Raw genomic sequence first — 19,293 nt, forward strand, 5'->3', positions numbered from 1 at the left:
TAGCTCCCCCAAAGTAACCTAAAACATGTTTTTCAGATCCAAATCAGTTTCTAGCAGTGGGTGCCAATCTTGGCTGAATATTAAAATCGTTTGGGAGCTTTAAAAAATCCCGATGCCAGGACCACACCCAGAGCATTAACGCAAAATCTGTGGAGTTGGGACCAAGGCGCAATTAATTTTTCAAGCTCCCCAGGTGATGCCAACGTGCGCATATAGGATGAACCTAAGACGCTGGACTGTATCCCAGACTACATTTCCCAGAGGCGTCCGCGGTCACTTCCGTTTCCGGCCCTTCCCGCCTCCGTTTGAGTAGAGCGCGGCACCGGCGTGCTTGACTTGCACCTGTGTCTCGGCTGTGACTACAGTGAGGGTCACGGCTCCTCAGCGTGCGCAGCTTTCTGGCCCAACCCTCCCAGCTTGGTCGCGAACGGCTGCCGCCGGACTGGGGCACAAAGACCTGGTGCGTTCCTCTTTTCCCCGAGGGGCAGGTTGAGGAAAGAGCGGGCTAGGAGGGGCGGGCAGATGTGAGCGGGGCCCCAACCCCAGGAGCCGTGCTGTCCCAGAAGGTTTAAAGGCTTGCGCTGAGACCCAGGGATTGAGTCTCCGACGAGACTTTCCACATGTGTTGGCGAAGGTGCCTGACTGACTCACAGTCAGAGCTTGGCCTGGAGCTTGCTGCAAGGCCGGACTCCAGGCAGGCGTTCCGTGCCCTTTCTTCCTGCGCTTAACCACCTTCACCTCTCGACCTTTGTGGGGAGTAGGGAGGGTGGCGGACTGTTCTCGTTCAGCGTGCAGAGAGCGAGTTCTAGCTAGTACCGAACATGGAGGGACTTCCTCATATTTCCTTTCTTCTTCCCAGGTTGGCTTAGTCAAGATTCTTTGTCCTTGCCTAGGAGAACAGTTCAGGGGACAGACGGCCCCAAGACTACCAAGAACCCAGATCCGGGCAAGTTTGATTTTTCCTTTTCCTGAGAAATCTCTGTTGTTTCAAAATTAAGTTGGGTTTATGCCTCTTGCTTGGAAAATGCTCTGACCAGTGTATGGACCAAGCTGCCTGAGCCAATCCTGGAGTGGTGTAGCTCTACAGAGACGGGGCCCCTCTCCCCACTGTCATCCCTTCATGTCCTTCTCTCTACCCATTACAGAGTCATTCACCAAATAGATTATTGGTACCCATGCTTTCTAGAGTGCTAGAAAGTGAAACATACTTTGTAATAAGGTACAGCTGTTACCTCAAAGACATTGCTATCTCAGAGATAATGGAAAAACAGACACGTAGCGTAAAAAGACGTAACAAGCTTTACGTTAATCATGAATGATACACATGACACAGCCATGGTAGTGCTCTCTTGACCTTCAGGGGTCAGAGAGTCTTTAGGGTGGGGTGGTGGTAGTGGTGGTGATCATTACGGTTCTTACTGACGAATAAATGAGATTTGCATATTTGGAGAGTTTGGGGTGACTAGGGGAAGACGCTGCAACATGAGTGAAGCCGTTACATCTGAACCATGAATGAGCTAGCCCCAGAGAAAGTTGGAAACGTTCAGTGTCTAGAATGCCAGGTTGGAATTTGCCTTAATCCTGGAGAAAACTGGGTTTTGAAGGACTTTGAGAAGTTGACAGGAGGTAATGAACATTTTGAAGGAAGTAGTAAATAGTTGAGTATTTATTATGCAAACTAAGAGTAACAAAAATTTTTAAAAATTAAAGATTACCCATATTCCTATCACCCTAGCGAATCAAATTATTTCATTTGAAGCACCTTTGCATGTGTATTTTTTAGGCTTACCCATTTTTTCCTTTTAATATGCCATAGCCATTTCTTCTAGTTTGCTCCATAGTTTCATTACCACTTTTTATAGCTCCTTTTTAATAGTGTATACTCAACCAGCCTGTGACCTTGAACAAGTTCTTTCAACTCTCTGAGACTTTGTATTCTTAGCTGTAAAATAGATATAGTTTATACATTTCTGGTGGAAATACAGAGAGATGTTGTATGTCTTAAGGCTCAGCACTGTGCCTGGTACATATTGGGTTGTTATCGCTATGAATGGCAATTAACAAATACATATCTATCGCTGTAAATACTAGGATAAAGCCAGTATCATTTTGTATGTCTTTCAGCGTTTCTATTCATTTGTTGAATGACACATCCTTGAACATGCCCATGTGTCAGGAAGTGTTTTAGGCTGGGGAGACAGCAGTGACCCAAGTGGTCCCTGCCCTCCTGGAGCTCTCATTATAGAGTGTGCTGACCATAAATCTAAACCTCTCCTGCCTGGCAGTGAGAAACCCTGTGGAAAAAAAAAAATAAAGTGGGTCATGGGATAGAAAGTAGTAGAAGATGGGAGAAGAGTAAAGAAGAACTTTCTGACGAAGTGACATTTAAGCAATTTCACTTCATCCCTACTAAGTGAGGGATGAGCAAACACCAGGCCTGGAGGAACGAGCATGATAGGCATATTGGAAGAACACGAGGAGGGCAGTGTGATTGAAGTATGAGGGGTCACAAATCACTTCACTTTCCAGCCTCTCATCTTTTAATATTTCGTTCCTCTGAAGCAAGTCTGCTTTCTGAGGATGTCATATACGTTCCTCGTTGGTCCTTTCGTTAACTGTGTCCCACTTTTCTCCTCATAGACAATCTGAGCTATCAGAAGCTGACTTTGAATGTCTTGCCTTCTTTCTCCAGTGAGGCCTTCCTGGCTCCCTACCTCAGGGGCAAGGGAGTCAACGGTTCCTGGGTGAACGGAATTGGGTTTGATTTTGCAGGGATCACTGACATTTGGGGATGTGGCTGTGGCCTTTACCCAGATTGAAGGGAGACACCCGGATGCTGTTCAGCGGGCCCTGTACAGGGATGTGATACTGGAGAACTATGGGAATCTGGTGTTTGTGGGTAAGGATTTTTTTCTCTTAAACTCAAAATTGGTCTGCTGGGCAACTGCATTTTCACAGGGTTAATGATTTGGGGGTATTTAAACTCTTAAAATGGGAGGTTTTTGTTTGTTTGTTTTTACCATGGGCTTAGAGGCTGGAGTTCATGCTCCTTTCACTCAGAAAGGTCAGAGCCATACAGAGTTTAAGATGGGCAGCTTTGTGTGCAGTCTAGCCCAGTTCTCTAAATTTTGCATGTCACCATTCATCTGCCACCAACAATAGGAGTTTCCTGTCCTCAAAGAGGCCTGGTTTTCTAACTGACTTCCACTCCTTCATTTCTATGACTGTGATTTGGATGTCCTTGATACCACCCTCTAGGCCTTCCTGACATATCCATGCTCCGTGTAGACCCCCAAGTTGACACTGAGATTTGGGATAACTCCTTGTGCTCATAACCACAGTCATGTTCCTTTTCTTTCTCTGTGAACAGGGCTTCTCTCTTCCAAACCCAAGCTAATAACCCAGTTGTATGGAAGAGCCATGGATGGAAGTATAAGGGGTTCCATCAGGTACCTATGCAGGTGAGTGAGTCCAGAGCTCAGCACACAGAACAGTGAGGAGGGAGTTCTTGGTCAGAAGGCTCATCTTAGAGAGTCCATGTCCATGCAGAAGGGCTGTAGCAGTTGACACTAGTTGCCTCTTTTTAATGTCATCCTCATGTCAAATGACTTGCCAATTTTCTCATTCTTTCTACTCCTGCTCCTTTCACAAGGGCCTCAGGCCTCTGACTTAGCACCCTGAAATCAGTCTCTTTATGTGTTGTTTCCCTCCCCATTTTCAGGCACTTGTCAGGCTACACTTTGTTTCTACCTTCTGTCCATTCTCAGTGTCTTCCAAATTCTCCTATGGTTAGCTAGACGAATGGCTATTTAACCCTTTCTAGTTTTAATATCCATATCCCTGATCATACAGTGGGGCAGTGGCAGATTCCAGTTATAAGCATATTTTCCTGACTATCAGGTGATTACTATTTTTGGCAAAGAAACTGATAGGGAAGCACTTTCTTCCCTTTCCCTCTGGTCTTCTTTTATTTCTTTTCTCTGTTATCATTTGCTCTTGGCTCTCATTTTTTTCTGTGTGTACTTTGCATAAATTCATGTATGTCACTTTCTTCATGTCATCATTCAGTTCTAAATCTTTAAACATGGATATTTCTCTCACCTAAAATGTGTATCCTTCTTTTAAAACGGGAATTGTCATTTTTCCTATATCATCTTCAGGGAAACTTTTATAATTGTGTTTCATGGAAAATACCAGTGATGCATAATCTTGCTTAAACTGTTTCTTTTTTCCTTTAGACCTCTAAACTATTCTTTTTTAAAATTGAAATATAATAGACATGTAACATTATATTAGTTTCAGGTGTATGATGTAATGATTTAATATTTGTAAATTGGGAAATGATCACCATAATATGTCTAGTTAACATCTGTCACCATACCTAGTTACAAAAATTTTTTTTCTTGTGATGAGAAGTTGTAAGGTTTACTCTCTTAGCAACTTACAGATATGCACTACAGTGTTATTAACTAGAGTTGCCATGCTGTACATTACATCGCCATGACTTATTTTATAACTGGAATTTTGTGTGTGTGTGTGTGTATGTGTGTGTGTTTTAATGCTTTTCAGTAATTCCATTTGTTTTTACTATGTTGAACATTTCCCCCCTAAATGCTTGTGTAGATTCTTTATAGAGTAACAGTAGTAACTCAGTCTTTCTTATTCTTTATTCTTTCTGTTTTAATTTTGGTATTGGGTTGGGATAGATATATGTTATTATACAAGGAAGTATTTAATCCACATCTTTTATTAAGAAATTTTCTTTTAAATTCAGCATAGATATTGAATTTTATCAAATGCCTTTTCAACATATATGGAGATGACATCTGTCTTTTCCCTTTTGGTTGTTAATATGGTACATTTTATTGTTAATTATCTTAATGACTTGGCATTCTTAGTAGAACCCCACTTGGTCATGGCATATTACATTATTCTTTTAACATGTCCGTAGATGATACTCTTTGCTAATTTAAGTTTTATTTAAGTTTTTGCATTGATACTTACAAGAAATTTGTTTATATTTTTCTTTTTCATTGGGCCATTTTCATTGAGTTTTGATTCAAATTTTGCAATAATTTTTGTGAAAAATTTTGATCCTTCCTATTTTCATTCTTTGTTATAATTTAATTCACATGACAACTGGTTCCCTGAAGGTTTGGGTGTTTTTTGTTTGTTTGTTTTGTTATTCTTGTTTTTTTTTAAACTTGTTTTTTGTGGTAGGGAGCAGGGGAGAGGAATTGGGAGGTAATTCTTTAGCAGTATTCTCTCTTATGTAGTAACTTGGCCAACAAGATTTTTGCTCTCTCTTGAAACAGTTTCGGTAATTTACGTTTTCCTAAAAAATATCCAGTAATTAAAGTTCTCAAATTTATCTGCATAATATTGAACAAAGTAGACTTTTATGATTCTACATATATCCTTTACATTTATGGTTACTTTTATCCTATATATTCATGGTTACTTTCTTATGATTTCTTACATTATTTATTTGTTTTTTTTCCATTTTCCCCCCTTCATTAGCTCTGTTTTACTTTTTATAGACTCTTAGATGTATGTACTAATGTTACTGTTTTCTGTTTTTTAATCTTTAACTCCTTTTTCTTTTTTTTTCCTTAGGTTTATTTACTTTTTCTAATCGTTTATAGTTGATTAATTAATTGATTCATTGATTTTTCTTCTTATTTATGTAATATAAATATTTAAAGCTGTAAGCTTCTGTTTGTGTAGTGTTTTGGTTGTATTGTAGTTTTTATTGTCATTATTTTTAAGATATTTTGCAATTTGCATTTTGATTTCTCTGATCAAAGTATTAAGAGAGTCATAAGCTAACCTTCCTTTTTCTTTCTTAAAACCTTTTTAAAATTTAACACATATATAGAAGAGTCGATTTTATATATATATGGTCTAAATTGATATTTTTGAAATGAATATTCATGTAACCAGCACTCAGCTCAAGAAAGAGAACACTGGCAGTACTCTGTTAAATCATACCTGATCCCTTCCAATCATTAGCCACACTCTCCTCCTCCCCCTGAACTAACACTGTAATTTATTTTGGCCTGTTTTTTTAACTTTATATAAATGGAACTATATATTTTTTTGATGTGGCTTTTTATGCATAACGTTTTGTGAGATTCATTCATTTTCATGCATTGTTCTTCCTGTGGATCATTAGAATGCATGTTTAAACATAATTGCTAGGCCCCACCCTCAGCACTTTTTATTCATTAGGTCTGAAATGTGGACTGAAAATCTCTACAGGTTCTTAGGTGATGCTGATGCTGTTGTTACTGATCTGGAGACCAGGCTCTTAAAACTACTGCAATAGAGTATTTCATTATCTCATATTTTGGTTGGATATTTGGGATGTTTCTAGCTTTTGAGAATTACAAATGGTATGAACATTTCATATATGTTATTGCTTGGTTCATATGTGGATACATTTCTTTTGGGGTGGCATTTCTAGTTTATAGGATATGCATATATTCAACTTTAGTACATAATGCTAAATAGTTTTTCAAAGTTTTGTACCTATTTATATTTCTATCATCAGTGTGTGAGAGTACTCATTGTTCCATATCCTTGTCAACACTTAATATTGTCAGTCCTTTGAAGTTAATTGTTCTTTGGGTGTATCGTGTATCTCATAGTGTCTTTTATTTTACTTTTATTTATTTGTTTATTTGTTTATTTATGGCTGCATTGGGTCTTTATTGCTGCACGCGGGCTTTCTCTAGTTGCAGAGAGCAGGGTCTACTCTTTGTTGCGGTGCGCGGGCTTCTCATTGCGGTGGCTTCTCTTGTTGCAGAGCATGGGGTCTAGGCGCGCAGGCTTCAGTAGTTGTGGCTCGCAGGCTCTAGAGCGCAGGCTCAGTAGTTGTGGTGCATGGACTTAGTTGCTTCACAGCATGTGGGATCTTCCCAGACCCGGGCTTGAACCCATGTCCCCTGCGTTGGCAGGCAGATTCTTAACCACTGTGCTACCAGGGAAGTCCCTCATTTTGTCTTAATATCCATAGCCCTGATATCTAATGAGGTGGAGGACATTTCAACTGTTTATTGGCCATTATATGTCATCCTTTCTGGAGTGTCTATTAAAAAAAAACGCTTTGTTGATTATATATGTGGTGTTACCCTTCTCTCTGTCGTTTGCTTTTCACTAATAGTGGCCTTTTGATGAATAGGAGCTTTTAATTTTAATGAGCTCTATTTTATTAATCTTTTCCTTTCTTGTCATTGTGTTTTTTGTACTGTTTAATAAATCTTTCCTTTCCTCAAGTTTATAAAGATACTCTTCTGTGTTAACTTTTAGAAGCTTTATTGCTTGTCTTTTACATTTAGATTTGCCATCCTGTTAGAATTGATTTTTGTGCATGGTATGAGATAAGGTTCATGTTTACTCCTCCCTCCCCCCAATATGCCAGTGTAGTCTCCTTTTCACCGCTGCTCTGCACAGTTACCTTTGTCACAGAACATGAATCCATAAGAGTGCCTTTCTCTTCATATGACTGATTTGCTTCCACTTACCTTTACAATCAGAATCTTGAAATTTTCTCTAGCTTAATCATTACACATTAAATACGTATCCCATCAAAGGCCATTTGAAGGATCTGGGCTGTTTATTACCAGACTTCACCTCCAATTTTGCATTAAAAAAATAAGTCTTAGTCTATTATTAAAAAAATAATCTGATGAATGGAATTTCTCTTCAGGCTAATAAATATAAATGTATATAAAAATAAAAATATATGTGTATGTGTGTGTGTATATCTTTATCTCTGAGCCATTAAATGTTGGTTCTCTGCTGAATTCTCACAGAAGAATGTTATTCTCTAATTCTTGGAGATGTACAGTGTTATATTACAATGTTCTCAAATGTACCTCCCTATAGGAGTCTGTTCTAGTAATCCTGGCTTGCTTTGTGGTACTTGGTTTTCTCCCCAAAGTTGTGTTTATCCTTAAATTTTTATCTTTTTTTCTTTTTTGGTGTTTCCTGTGTTACCTTCCTAGCTTACTAACTTCTTAGGTGCTCCTTGCATTCTTTAAACACAATATTTATAACTTCTATTTCCTTAGATCCTATTTACTTCTCCCATCTTTAGTCTTGCCATCTTTTCTTAGCAAGAATCACAAGTGGGATGAATTAATTTTACATAACCTTTAGTTGTATAGAATAGAATGTTATCCTTATCCATGTGCAGCTCTCATTTTCAGTATTTCAACATAGAGAACATTTGAATTAAAAAAATTTTTTTCAGTTCAGGAGTACATATTTGAAACAAAGATGTCAGCCCTACAGCAAAATACTTCTGAGAGATCTGATTTGGGAGAACAAACAAAAAGTGTCACGATGGAAAGAGGCCTGGATTGGGAACGCAGAAGTTGCATAGAGAAGACACACTATAAATGCGAGGAACGTGGGAAAGTCTTCAAATATAATTCCTCCTTTATTAGCCACCAGTGAAATCATACTGGTGAGAAACCCCATAAATGTAAAGAATGTGGGATAGCCTTTATGAGCAGCTCATCCCTTTTAAGTCATCATAAAATTTACATAGGCAAGAAATGTTTCAGATGTGTTAAATGTGGGAAATTTCCTCAAGAAGCACTCAACATTTGTTAATCATCAGAAAATTCGTTCTAGAGAGAAACTCCATAAATGCAATGAATGTGGAAAACTTTCAGAAATAATTCTATTCTTTTAAGTCACCAGAGACTTCATACTGGTTAGAAACCCTACAAATATAATGATTGTGGGAAAGCCTTTGCTCAGAATTCAGGCCTTGCTCCTTATGTGAAAATACATAGTGGAGAGAAGCCATTTAAATGTAATGAATGTGGGAAAACTTTCAGGGATAACTCAGATCTCTTGTAACATCAGGGAATACATACTGGTGAGAAACTGTATCAGTGTAATGAATGTGGAAAATGCTTTATTTAGGAAAAGCTCAAGTCTTGTTAGTCATCAAAGAATGCATACAGGAGAGAAACCTTATCTCTGAAGTAAATGTGGAAAATCTTTCAGGTATAGCTCATCCTTTGCTGGACATCAGAAAACTCATAGTGGAAATAAACCCCATCAATAAACCCCATTACTTCAATGTAATGACTGTGGGAAAGCCTTTAACAAGAGCTCAGCCCTTATTGAACATCAGAGAATTCTTACTGGAGAAAAGCCCTATCGCTGTAAGAAATGTGAGAAATCCTTCAGGCATAGCTCTGGCCTTGCTGAACATCAGAAAATCCATACAGGAGAAAAACCTTATGAATGTGGGAAGGCTTTTCCTCAGAATTCAAGCCTCAAACAACATAAGAAAATTCATAACAAAGAAAGAGCCATCAAAGGTAGTTAGTTGGGTAAATCATGAGAGATAGTTTATTCCTTTTTGACCATCAAGGAGGAGGCATTCAATAAATTATACACTTAATGAATATATTCTGTGACCCTCTATCCTGGAAAACTTCTCACTTGTGAGGATGTTCATTGTAGTATGGTTTGTACTAGAGAAATACTTGAAGAACTTAAACGTAGCAAGAACCTAAATGTTACTATGTAGCAAGTGAAAAGAATGAGGGAGAGCTCTATATACAACCATAGGTATATCTCCATGATACCTTGATAAGGTAAAAAAGCAAATTGCAAAGAATTAATATTGTAAAAATGGCCATACTACCCAAAGCAATCTACAGATTTAATGTGATCTCTATCAAATTACCCATGACATTTTTCACAGAACTAGAACAGGTAATCCTAAAATTTACATGGAACCACAAAAGACCCAGAATTGTGAAAGCAATCCTGAGAAAAAAGAACAAAGCTAGAGGCCTAACCCTCCCAGACTTCAGACAACACTACAAAGCTACAGTAATCAAAACAGCATTGTATTGGCACAAAAACAGACACGTGGCTCAATGGAACAGAATAGAGAGTCCAGAAATAAACCCAAACACCTATGGGCAAATAATCTTCGACAAAGGAGGTGAGAATATACAATGGAGAAAAGACAGTCTGTTCAGCAAATGGTGTTGGGAAAGCTGGACAGCTACATGTAATAAATCAATGAAGTTAGAACATGCCCTCACACCGTACACAAAAATAAATTCAAAATGGCTTAAAGACTTAAATGTAAGACACCATATAACTCCTAGAAGAGAACATAGGCAAAACATTCTCTGACATAAGTCATAGCAATGTTTTCTTAGGTCAGTCTCCCGAGGAAAAAGAAATAAAAGCAAAAACAAACAAATGGGACGTAATCAAACTTTGCACAGCAAAGGAAACCATAAACGAAACAAAAAGACAACCTGTGGACCAGGAGAAAATATTTGCAAACAATGTGACTGAGAAGGGCTTAATTTCCATGATATACAAACAGCTCATACAGCTCAATTAAAAAGAATAAAAATGAAATCCCAATTAAAAAATGGGCAGAAAACCTAAATAGACATTTCTCCAGAGAAGACATTCAGATGGCCAATAGGCACATGAAAAGATGCTCAGTATTGCTAATTATTAGAGAAATGCAAATCAAAACTGCAATGAGGTATCTCCTCACACCGGTCAGAATGGCCATGATCAAGAAATCTACAATAAATGCTAGAGAGGGTGTGGAGAAAAGGGAACCCTCCTACACTGTTGGTGGGAAGGTAAATTGATACAGTCACTATGGAGAACAGTATGGAGACTCCTTAAAAACTAAAAACAGATACCATATGATCCAGCAGTCCCTAATTTAAAAAGATACATGCACCCTAATATTCATTGCAGCATTATTTACAGTAGCCAAGACATGGAAGCCACTTAAGTGTCCACTGACAGATGAATGGATAAAGAAGAGGTGGTATGTAGATACACATATATATGATGGAATATTACCCAGCCATAAAAATCAAATAATGCCATTTACAGCAACATGGATGGATCTAGAGATTATCATATTTAGTGAAGTAAGAGAAAGACAAATATCATATGATATCACTTATTTGTGGAATCTAAAAGAATGATACAAATGAACTTATGTACAAAACAGAAACAGACTCACAGGCATAGAAAACAAACCTATGGTTACCAAAGGGGATAGCTGAGGCGGGGATGAGGGGCAGATAAATTGGGAATTTGGGATTAGCAGGTACACACTACTATATATAAAATAGATAAACAACAAGGACCTACTGTACAGCACAGTGAATACTGGTATATTCAATATCTTGTAATAACTTATAATGGAAAAGAATCTGAAGAAGAATATGTATTTATATGATGAATGAATCACACTGTTGTACACCTGAAAGTAACACAACGTTGTAAATAAACTTTAAAAACAAGTTGCTTTTATATATTATGGTCTTATTTATATTTTAAAAAATGAAGACATTTTTCTTAATATATACATGTGTGCACATGCGCGCACTCACGCGCACACACACACACACATATATATAGAAAGAGATCTGGAAAAATAAAGGCCAAAACAGTTGTTATCTTTGAGAAGACTGTGATACTGATTTGATGAAGTGAAATTTTGACTTTGGCTGTGTTTTTTGAAATATTTAATCAAGCATACATTCATGTATCTTCTATCATTTAACATAGTTGTCTTTCTAAATTAGAAACTTCAGAAGCCATAAAAAACACATAAATATTAAAAAATTTTGTATGACCAGTGGCTTCACAGTGTTAAAATACAAAGAAGCAGACTTGGAGACAATATTACCACCATTGTATGTAACAAATAATACTTAGAATATCTAAAGAGTTCTTAAAAATCCATAAGAAAAATATAAAAATCTCAGGGGAGAAGTTGTGTGGCATATGATTGTACAGTTGTCAAAAACAACCCCCAAATGGTCAAATTTAAAAAGAGATGACCGGCTTTAGAGAGATGTGAATTAAAATGATCACATTTTTTTTTGCCTATTGGGCAAAAATTAATAAGATATTTGGTGGTTTTTAAAAAAAATTTTTTTTTGGCTGTGTCAGGTCTTTGTTGCAGCCTATGGGATCTTTCATTGTGGCGTGTGGGCTTCTCTCTAGTTGTGGAGTGCAGGTTTTCTCTCTCTAGTTGTGGCCCACGGGCTCCAGAGTGCATGGGCTCTATAATTTGCAGCACGTGGGCTCTCTAGTTGAGGCATGGCCTCAGTAACCCCATGGCATGTGGACTCAGTTTCCCAACCAGGGATTGAACCTGCATTGGAAGGCAGATTCTCCACCAGGGAAGTCCCTTTGGTGCTTTTGAAGGTGCAAGAAAACAGGCACACTTAACATGTTGAAAGAATTCTGAATTAACAGTGTGATGGCTAGAAGCATAAATTTTACTATATCCACCAACTTTTAAAAAGCTTTTACTCTTTGACCTAACATTTCTATTTCTAAAATTGTATAAATAGTAAAATGGTCTTTAGATCATTATAGTAATGAAAAGTTGAAGTCACTGAAATATCTTATCACCAGGGCAATGTTTAAAATACAGCCCATACATTCTTTGGGCTGTCATGCAGTCATTTAATTAATCATTTAACATTTAATGAGTTAAACTTTATGAACTGACAGGGAAAGATGTCTAAGACATTAAGTGGGGAAAAAAAAGCCAAATCGTTCAATAATGGTACCCCTTTTATATAGTTTACACATTACTTGGATCTTTTACAATAAAAATATATCACTGGTAGTTTAAAATATAAAATATAGCAATATTATAGAGGAATAGAAAAGAAAGGAACTAAGCATTCAACTCAAGAACCCAGAGAAGGGCCAAAATAAATCAGAAGAAGCACAGTTGGGCATATGTGCATTATTGTTAGTGTGAAAACTGGTTAATCTTCTTTGGATACCAGTTTCACAAGATGAATGAAAGTCTATTAAATATATGTTCCCCTTGACCCAGAAAAACCACTCTCAAACTATTTAAGGAAATAATTAGACTAGCTTAAAGAGATTGTATTGCTCATCATAGCGTTATTTGTAATAAAATCCTGGAAAGGGATGGAAAAAACAGCCAAGTAGGGAAATGTTTATAGGATTTTCATAGCCTGGTATCCTAGTTACTATTGATGCATAATAAACAACCCCAAACTTAGTTATCATTTTGTTAGACCCATAGATTTTGTGGATCAAGAACTCAGGTTGTTTCCCAGCGGTCCAGTGATTAAGACTCTGCCTTCCAATGTAGGATTTTATCCCTGGTTGGGGAATTAAGATCCCACATTCTGCATGGTGTGTGTGTATATGTGTATGGGGGAAAGAATTCAGAAAGAGTATAGCAGGAACAACTTTTTTTTTTTTTTTTTTTTTTTTTGCGGTATGCGGACCTCTCACTGTTGTGGCCTCTCCCATTGCGGAGCACAGGCTCCGGACGCGCAGGCTCATCGGCCTCGGCTCACGGGCCCAGCCGCTCCGCAGCATGTGGGATCCTCCTGGACCAGGGGCACGAACCCACGTCCCCTGCATTGGCAGGCGGACTCTCAACCACTGCGCCACCAGGGAAGCCCAAGGAACAACTTTATAACTCTATGATTGTGTCTCTGCTGGGAAAACTCTAGGCTGGAATTGATAGTTGGTGGAATAATCTGAAGCAGCCACAGCACAGTAGCCTGAAGTGGCTATTGAGCAGCTGAAAAGAGGCTAGTCTGAATTGAGAAGTGCTGTAACTGTAAAAACATATACCAGATTTCAAAGACTTAGTATGACAAAGAGAAACTAATATCTCAATTTTAAAATGATTGATTACATGTCAAATTTATTTATATAAATATATATATTTATATATATTTTGGATATGTTGGGTTAAATTAAATATATTTACATTATTTAAATTGATGTGGCTGCTAGAAAATTTAAAGTTACATCTGTGACCCACATTTGGGGTTCACATAATATTTTTAATTGGTTGATGGTGATATCAAGACGTTTTCACAAATTTGGTGGTAGATGCTATTGGCTGGGATCTCAGCTAAGGCTGTTTGCAGGAATGCCTACACATGGTCTTTTCATGTGGCTGCTTGCGCTTCCTCACAGCATGATGGCCAAGATTCCAAGAGAGTATTCCAAGGGAATCCGGCAGAGAACCAATATTATCTGTTGTGAACTAACCTTGAAATAACTGTTACTTCCTCTATAGTCAAACTGACCCAAATTCAAAGGGGGAGGGAACACAAACCACACTTCGTCATGGGAGGAGTGTTAGAATCACATTGCAAGAAGAGCACGTTAGAAGAGAGAGACATTGTTGTGCCCATATTGGAAAATACAGTTAACCACTGGAATATGATACAGCCAGTAAAAAGATGGAGTAGATATGTTGAGTGAAAATAGATTACAGAATAGTATCTAAAAACTGTGTGACAGCAATTAGGAACATAAGCTTTGAAGTCAGGGTGCAAAATGTAGCTCACTTCTGTTTACTTTGTAAGACCATTTCAAGTTATGTAGCCTATCAAAGTATCTACCTTGTGTAGATAAAACAAAAGAAAACAAAACACCTTTCTTGGCTTAGCTTAAAGGAGAAACTGTTTTAAAATGCTTAACTGAATGCCAGGTTCATAGTAAGCCTAAGGTAAATGTTAGCTGGTACCACGTTAGGGATAATTATTGTCTTTTTTTTTTTGGTGTGTGTGTGTGTGTGTGTGTATATATACTTATTTATATAAATATATATATATATATATACATACATATATTCACACATACATATATGTATGTATAACGTGTGTGCATATGAATATATAAAATGTATCTGACTGAGTTGGTTAAAAGTCCCAGAAGAGCATGCTCTACCATTACCTACATCATGTACACAGTTCAGTGGAAGCAAGTGGTCAAGCACCATGAACATAGCCTGGGTACTGGCTTATCTTCTTGAGGTAACCTAATTTAGCATATGAAAAATAATAAAATCTTACAAAATGGTAATAGTAATTATTGAATTTTTAAAATAACTATTTTTCAAAGATTTTTCTATTTTAAAAGTGTGGCATTTATCCAAATTAAGACAAGACAGGACAATAGAATAAAACTTACCAATATTTCTCATGAGCATAGAAGCAAAATATCCTCAACAGAATATTAGCAAATCAAATCCAGAAGAATATAGAAAGAATAATACACTGTGACCAAGGGGGGTTTATCCGAAGAATTTAAGGCTGGTTCCAGATTTGAAAATCAGACAATGTAATCTACATTAAAGAAGATTAAAGGTTGAAGAAGAAAAACCACGTGATCATACCAATTGATTCAGAAAAAGCACTTGACAATATAACATCCAGTCATAACAAAAGTTTTCAGAAAACTAGGAAGAGAAGGGAACTGTCTCAAGGTAATAAAGGGCAACTACAAACCCCCTAGAGTTGGCATCATACTTAATGGTGAAAGAATTAATTCTTTCCTTCTAAGATTGAAACAAGGTAAGGATGTTTGCTCTCACCACAGTTAATCAACATAGTACTGGCAGTTTTAACCAGTCCAACAAAGCAAGAAAAGGAAATTGGAAAGGAAGGAATGTAACTGTCCCTATATGCAGATGATACGATTGAATATGTAGAAAATCCTAAGGAATCTACAAAAACAAAAGAAAAAACCAAAACAATTGCTAGAAATAATAAGTGAGTTTAACAAGGTTATAGGATACAAAGTCAACACACAAAGATCATCTCAATTTCTGTATACTAGCAATATATAATTGAAAGCTGAACTTAAAATACAATATACAACAGCTTAAAAAAATTCTTACGTATAGGGAGGAGATATCTGTACATGTATGGCTGATTCATTTTGTTGTGTAGTGCAGGCTAACCTGACATTGTAAAGCAACCATACTCCAATAAAAATTAATAAAAAATTCTTAAGTATAAATCTAAGAAAGATGTACAGGGTCTGTACACAGAACTATAAAATGCTGATGAAAGAAATGAAAGAAGACCTAAATAAATGGTCGTGGATGGGAACAGTCAACATAACCAAGATGTCAGTTCTTGAGAAAATGATCTATAGATTTAACAAAATACAAAAAAAAAAAAATCTAGCAGGCTTCTTTTGTAGATGTAGATAAGTTGATCCTAAAATTTATATGAAAGGGCAAAGTAACTAAGAATAGTTAAAACAGTTTTCAAAAAAAAAAAACGAAGAAGAAGAAACTTGGAGTACTTACATTATACAACGTAAGAGTTACTCTAAAGATGCAGTAATTAAGACTGTGTGGTGAAGACATAGAAACACAGATCAGTGGAACAGTAGAGAACTTGGAAATAGATCCACACAAATACAGCCAATTTCTTTTTCTTTCTTTTTTTTTTTTTTTTGCAGTACATGGGCCTCTCACTGTTGTGGCCTCTCCGTTGTGGAGAACAGGCTCCAGACGCGCAGGCTCAGCAGCCATGGCTCACGGGCCCAGCCGCTCCGTGGCATGTGGGATCTTCCTGAACTGGGGCACAAACCCATGTCCCCTGCATCGGCAGGTGGACTCTCAACCACTGCGCCACCAGGGAAGCCCCAATTAATTTCTTTTTTACAAAGGTGCAAAAGCAACTCATTACAGAAAGCATAGCCCTTTCAACAATTGATATGGGAGCCGTTGGACATTTCATTAAAAAAAAAAATCCTTGACCTAAACCTCACATCTTAAACAAATTAGAAAGGATTATGGATCTGAATGTAAAGCACAAAACTTTAAAACTTCTGGAAGTATAGGAGAAAATCTTCATGATTTTGGGTTAGGTAACGACTTCTTAGACATGACACCAAAAGCACAATCCATGCAAGAAAAAATTTTATAAATTGCACTTCATCCAAATTAACAACGTTTGCTCTAGGCAAGAAAAATGAAAAGACAACCTATAGGTGGGAGAATATCACATATCTGCTAAAGGGCTTATATGCAGAATACAAAATGAATTTTAAAGCTGAAGAAAACAAGGGAATTCCCTGGGGGTCCTAACCCCCTAACCCCTGGGGGTTAGGACCCTGCGCTTTCACTGCCAAACAGCACAGGTTCAATTCCTGGTCGAGGAACTAAGATCCTGCAAGCTGCATGGCATGGCCAAAAAAAAAAAAAAAAAACAAACCAAAACCAAAACAGAAACCCCCCCAAACAAACAAAAAACCCCAAACTGAACAAAACAAAATGAAACCCAAGCAACCCAATTTAAAAATGGGTAAAAGATATTCATACAAAGGAGTTTTCACCAAGGAGAATATAAAGATGGTAAGCATGTACATGAAAAGTTGTTCAATGTTATTAGCCATTAAGGAAATGGAAATTAAAATAACGAGATCACTACACAATTAGTAGAACAACCAAAATAAAAAAATATGCTAATGATACCAGGTGCTGATGAGAATACAGAGAAACCGAAACTCTCTTATGGTGCTGATAGGAATGCAGGATGATATGGCCACTCTGGAAAATGATTTGTCAATTAGTCAGAAAGAGAAAAACAGATATTGTATATTAACACATATATGTGGAATCTGAAAAATTTGGTATTGACAATATTATTTACAAAGCAGAAATAGAGACACAGACGTAGAGAACATAGGTATGGATACCAAGGGGGAAAAAAAGGGGATGGGATGAATGGGGAGATTGGGATTGACATATATACACTATTGATAGTATGTATAAAATAGATAACTAATGAGAACCTACTGTATAGCATAGGGAACTCTAGTCAATGCTCTGTGGTGACCTAAATGAGAAGGAAATCCAAAAAAGAGGGAATGTATGTAGACGTATAGCTGATTGCTGTACAGTATAAGCTAACACAATATTGTAAAGCAACTATACTCCAATAAAAATGTAACAAAATTTTTTCTTATAAAGTTAAGCATGGCAACCCCAGTCCTATGTATCTGCCTTAGAAAAAAGAAATTTATACTTACATAAAAACCTGTGCAACACTATTAGTAGCAGCTTTATTTATAGTAGTAAAAAAACTGGAAACAATCCAGATGTCCTTCAACAGGTGAATTATAAACTGGTAAATCCATGCAATATAAAAGTAATATAAAAGGAAGGAACTAGGGGACTTCCCTGCTGGTGCAGTGGTTGAGACTCCCCACTCCCAATGCAGGGGGCCTGGGTTTGATCCCTGGTCAGGGAACTAGATCCCACATGCATGCTGCAACTAAGAGTTTGCATGCCACAACTAGGACCTGGCACAACCAAATAAATATTAAAAAATAAATAAAAAGGAAGGAACTGTTGATCCACACAGCAGCTTGGGAGAATCTCAAAGGCATTATATTGGATGAAAGAAGCCACTGTGGAAAGGTTATATACTGCATGATTCCATTTATATGACATTCTCAAAAAGCAAACTATAGGAATGAAGAACAGATCAGCAGTTTCTAGGGATTATTGGTGGAGAGACGAGGTGACTGTCATGGGAGTTCAGTGGAAATGTCCTGATTAGAAATATAATCTTGAAATACCATATGCTAACACATATATATGGAATTTAAGAAAAAAAAATGTCATGAAGAACCTAGGGGTAAAACAGGAATAAAGACACAGACCTACTTGAGAATGGACTTGAGGATATGGGGAGGGGGAAGGGTAAGCTGTGACAAAGCGAAAGAGAGGCATGGACATATATATGGTACCAAACGTAAGGTAGATAGATAGTGGGAAGCAGCCGCATAGCACAGGGAGATCAGCTCGGTGCTTTGTGACCGCCTGGAGGGGTGGGATAGGGAGGGTGGGAGGGAGGGAGACGCAAGAGGGAAGGGATGGGGGAACAGATGTATATGTATGACTGATTCACTTTGTTATAAAGCAGAAACTAAATAAATAAATTAATTTAAAAAATTAGAGGGGACATGTCACTCCTCTGCTTAAAACCTTTCAATGGCTTTCCATCTCAGAAAGAAAGCCAAAAAAAAAAAAAAGAAATATAATCTTGAGATACCTCACTATAGAGCTGATATATATATATATATACTTTTTGCACATGGCTTGCCATGGTTGCAGTTCCTGAATTACAATTCTTTTTTTTAATAAGTTTTTTCTATTTTTTTATACAGCAGGTTCTTATTAGTCATCAATTTTATACACATCAGTGTATACATGTCAATCCCAATCGCCCAAATCATCACACCACCACCCACACCCCCCGCGGCTTTCCCCCCTTGGTGTCCATACGTTTGTTCTCTACACCTGTGTCTCAATTTCTGCCCTGCAAACCGGTTCATCTGTACCATATTTCTAGGTTCCACATATATGCGTTAATATACGATATTTGTTTTGCTCTTTCTGACTTACTTCACTCTCTATGACAGTCTCTAGATTCATCCACGTCTCAA

At 37.4% G+C, this 19,293-nt stretch overlaps 1 long non-coding RNA gene across 1 annotated transcript; it reads left to right on the forward strand.

The window, feature by feature from the left end:
- The first annotated feature begins 310 nt into the window (after positions 1-310).
- Positions 311-11,290, forward strand: LOC308606881. The gene is made up of 5 exons (XR_014013913.1): positions 311-460; positions 860-946; positions 2,773-2,899; positions 3,371-3,461; positions 8,258-11,290. It is a non-coding gene; the product is annotated as an uncharacterized lncRNA (long non-coding RNA).
- The last annotated feature ends 8,003 nt before the right edge of the window (positions 11,291-19,293 follow it).

This window comes from Mesoplodon bidens (assembly GCF_964165515.1).
Source record: "Mesoplodon bidens genome assembly, chromosome: 1".
NCBI lineage: Eukaryota > Metazoa > Chordata > Mammalia > Artiodactyla > Ziphiidae > Mesoplodon > Mesoplodon bidens.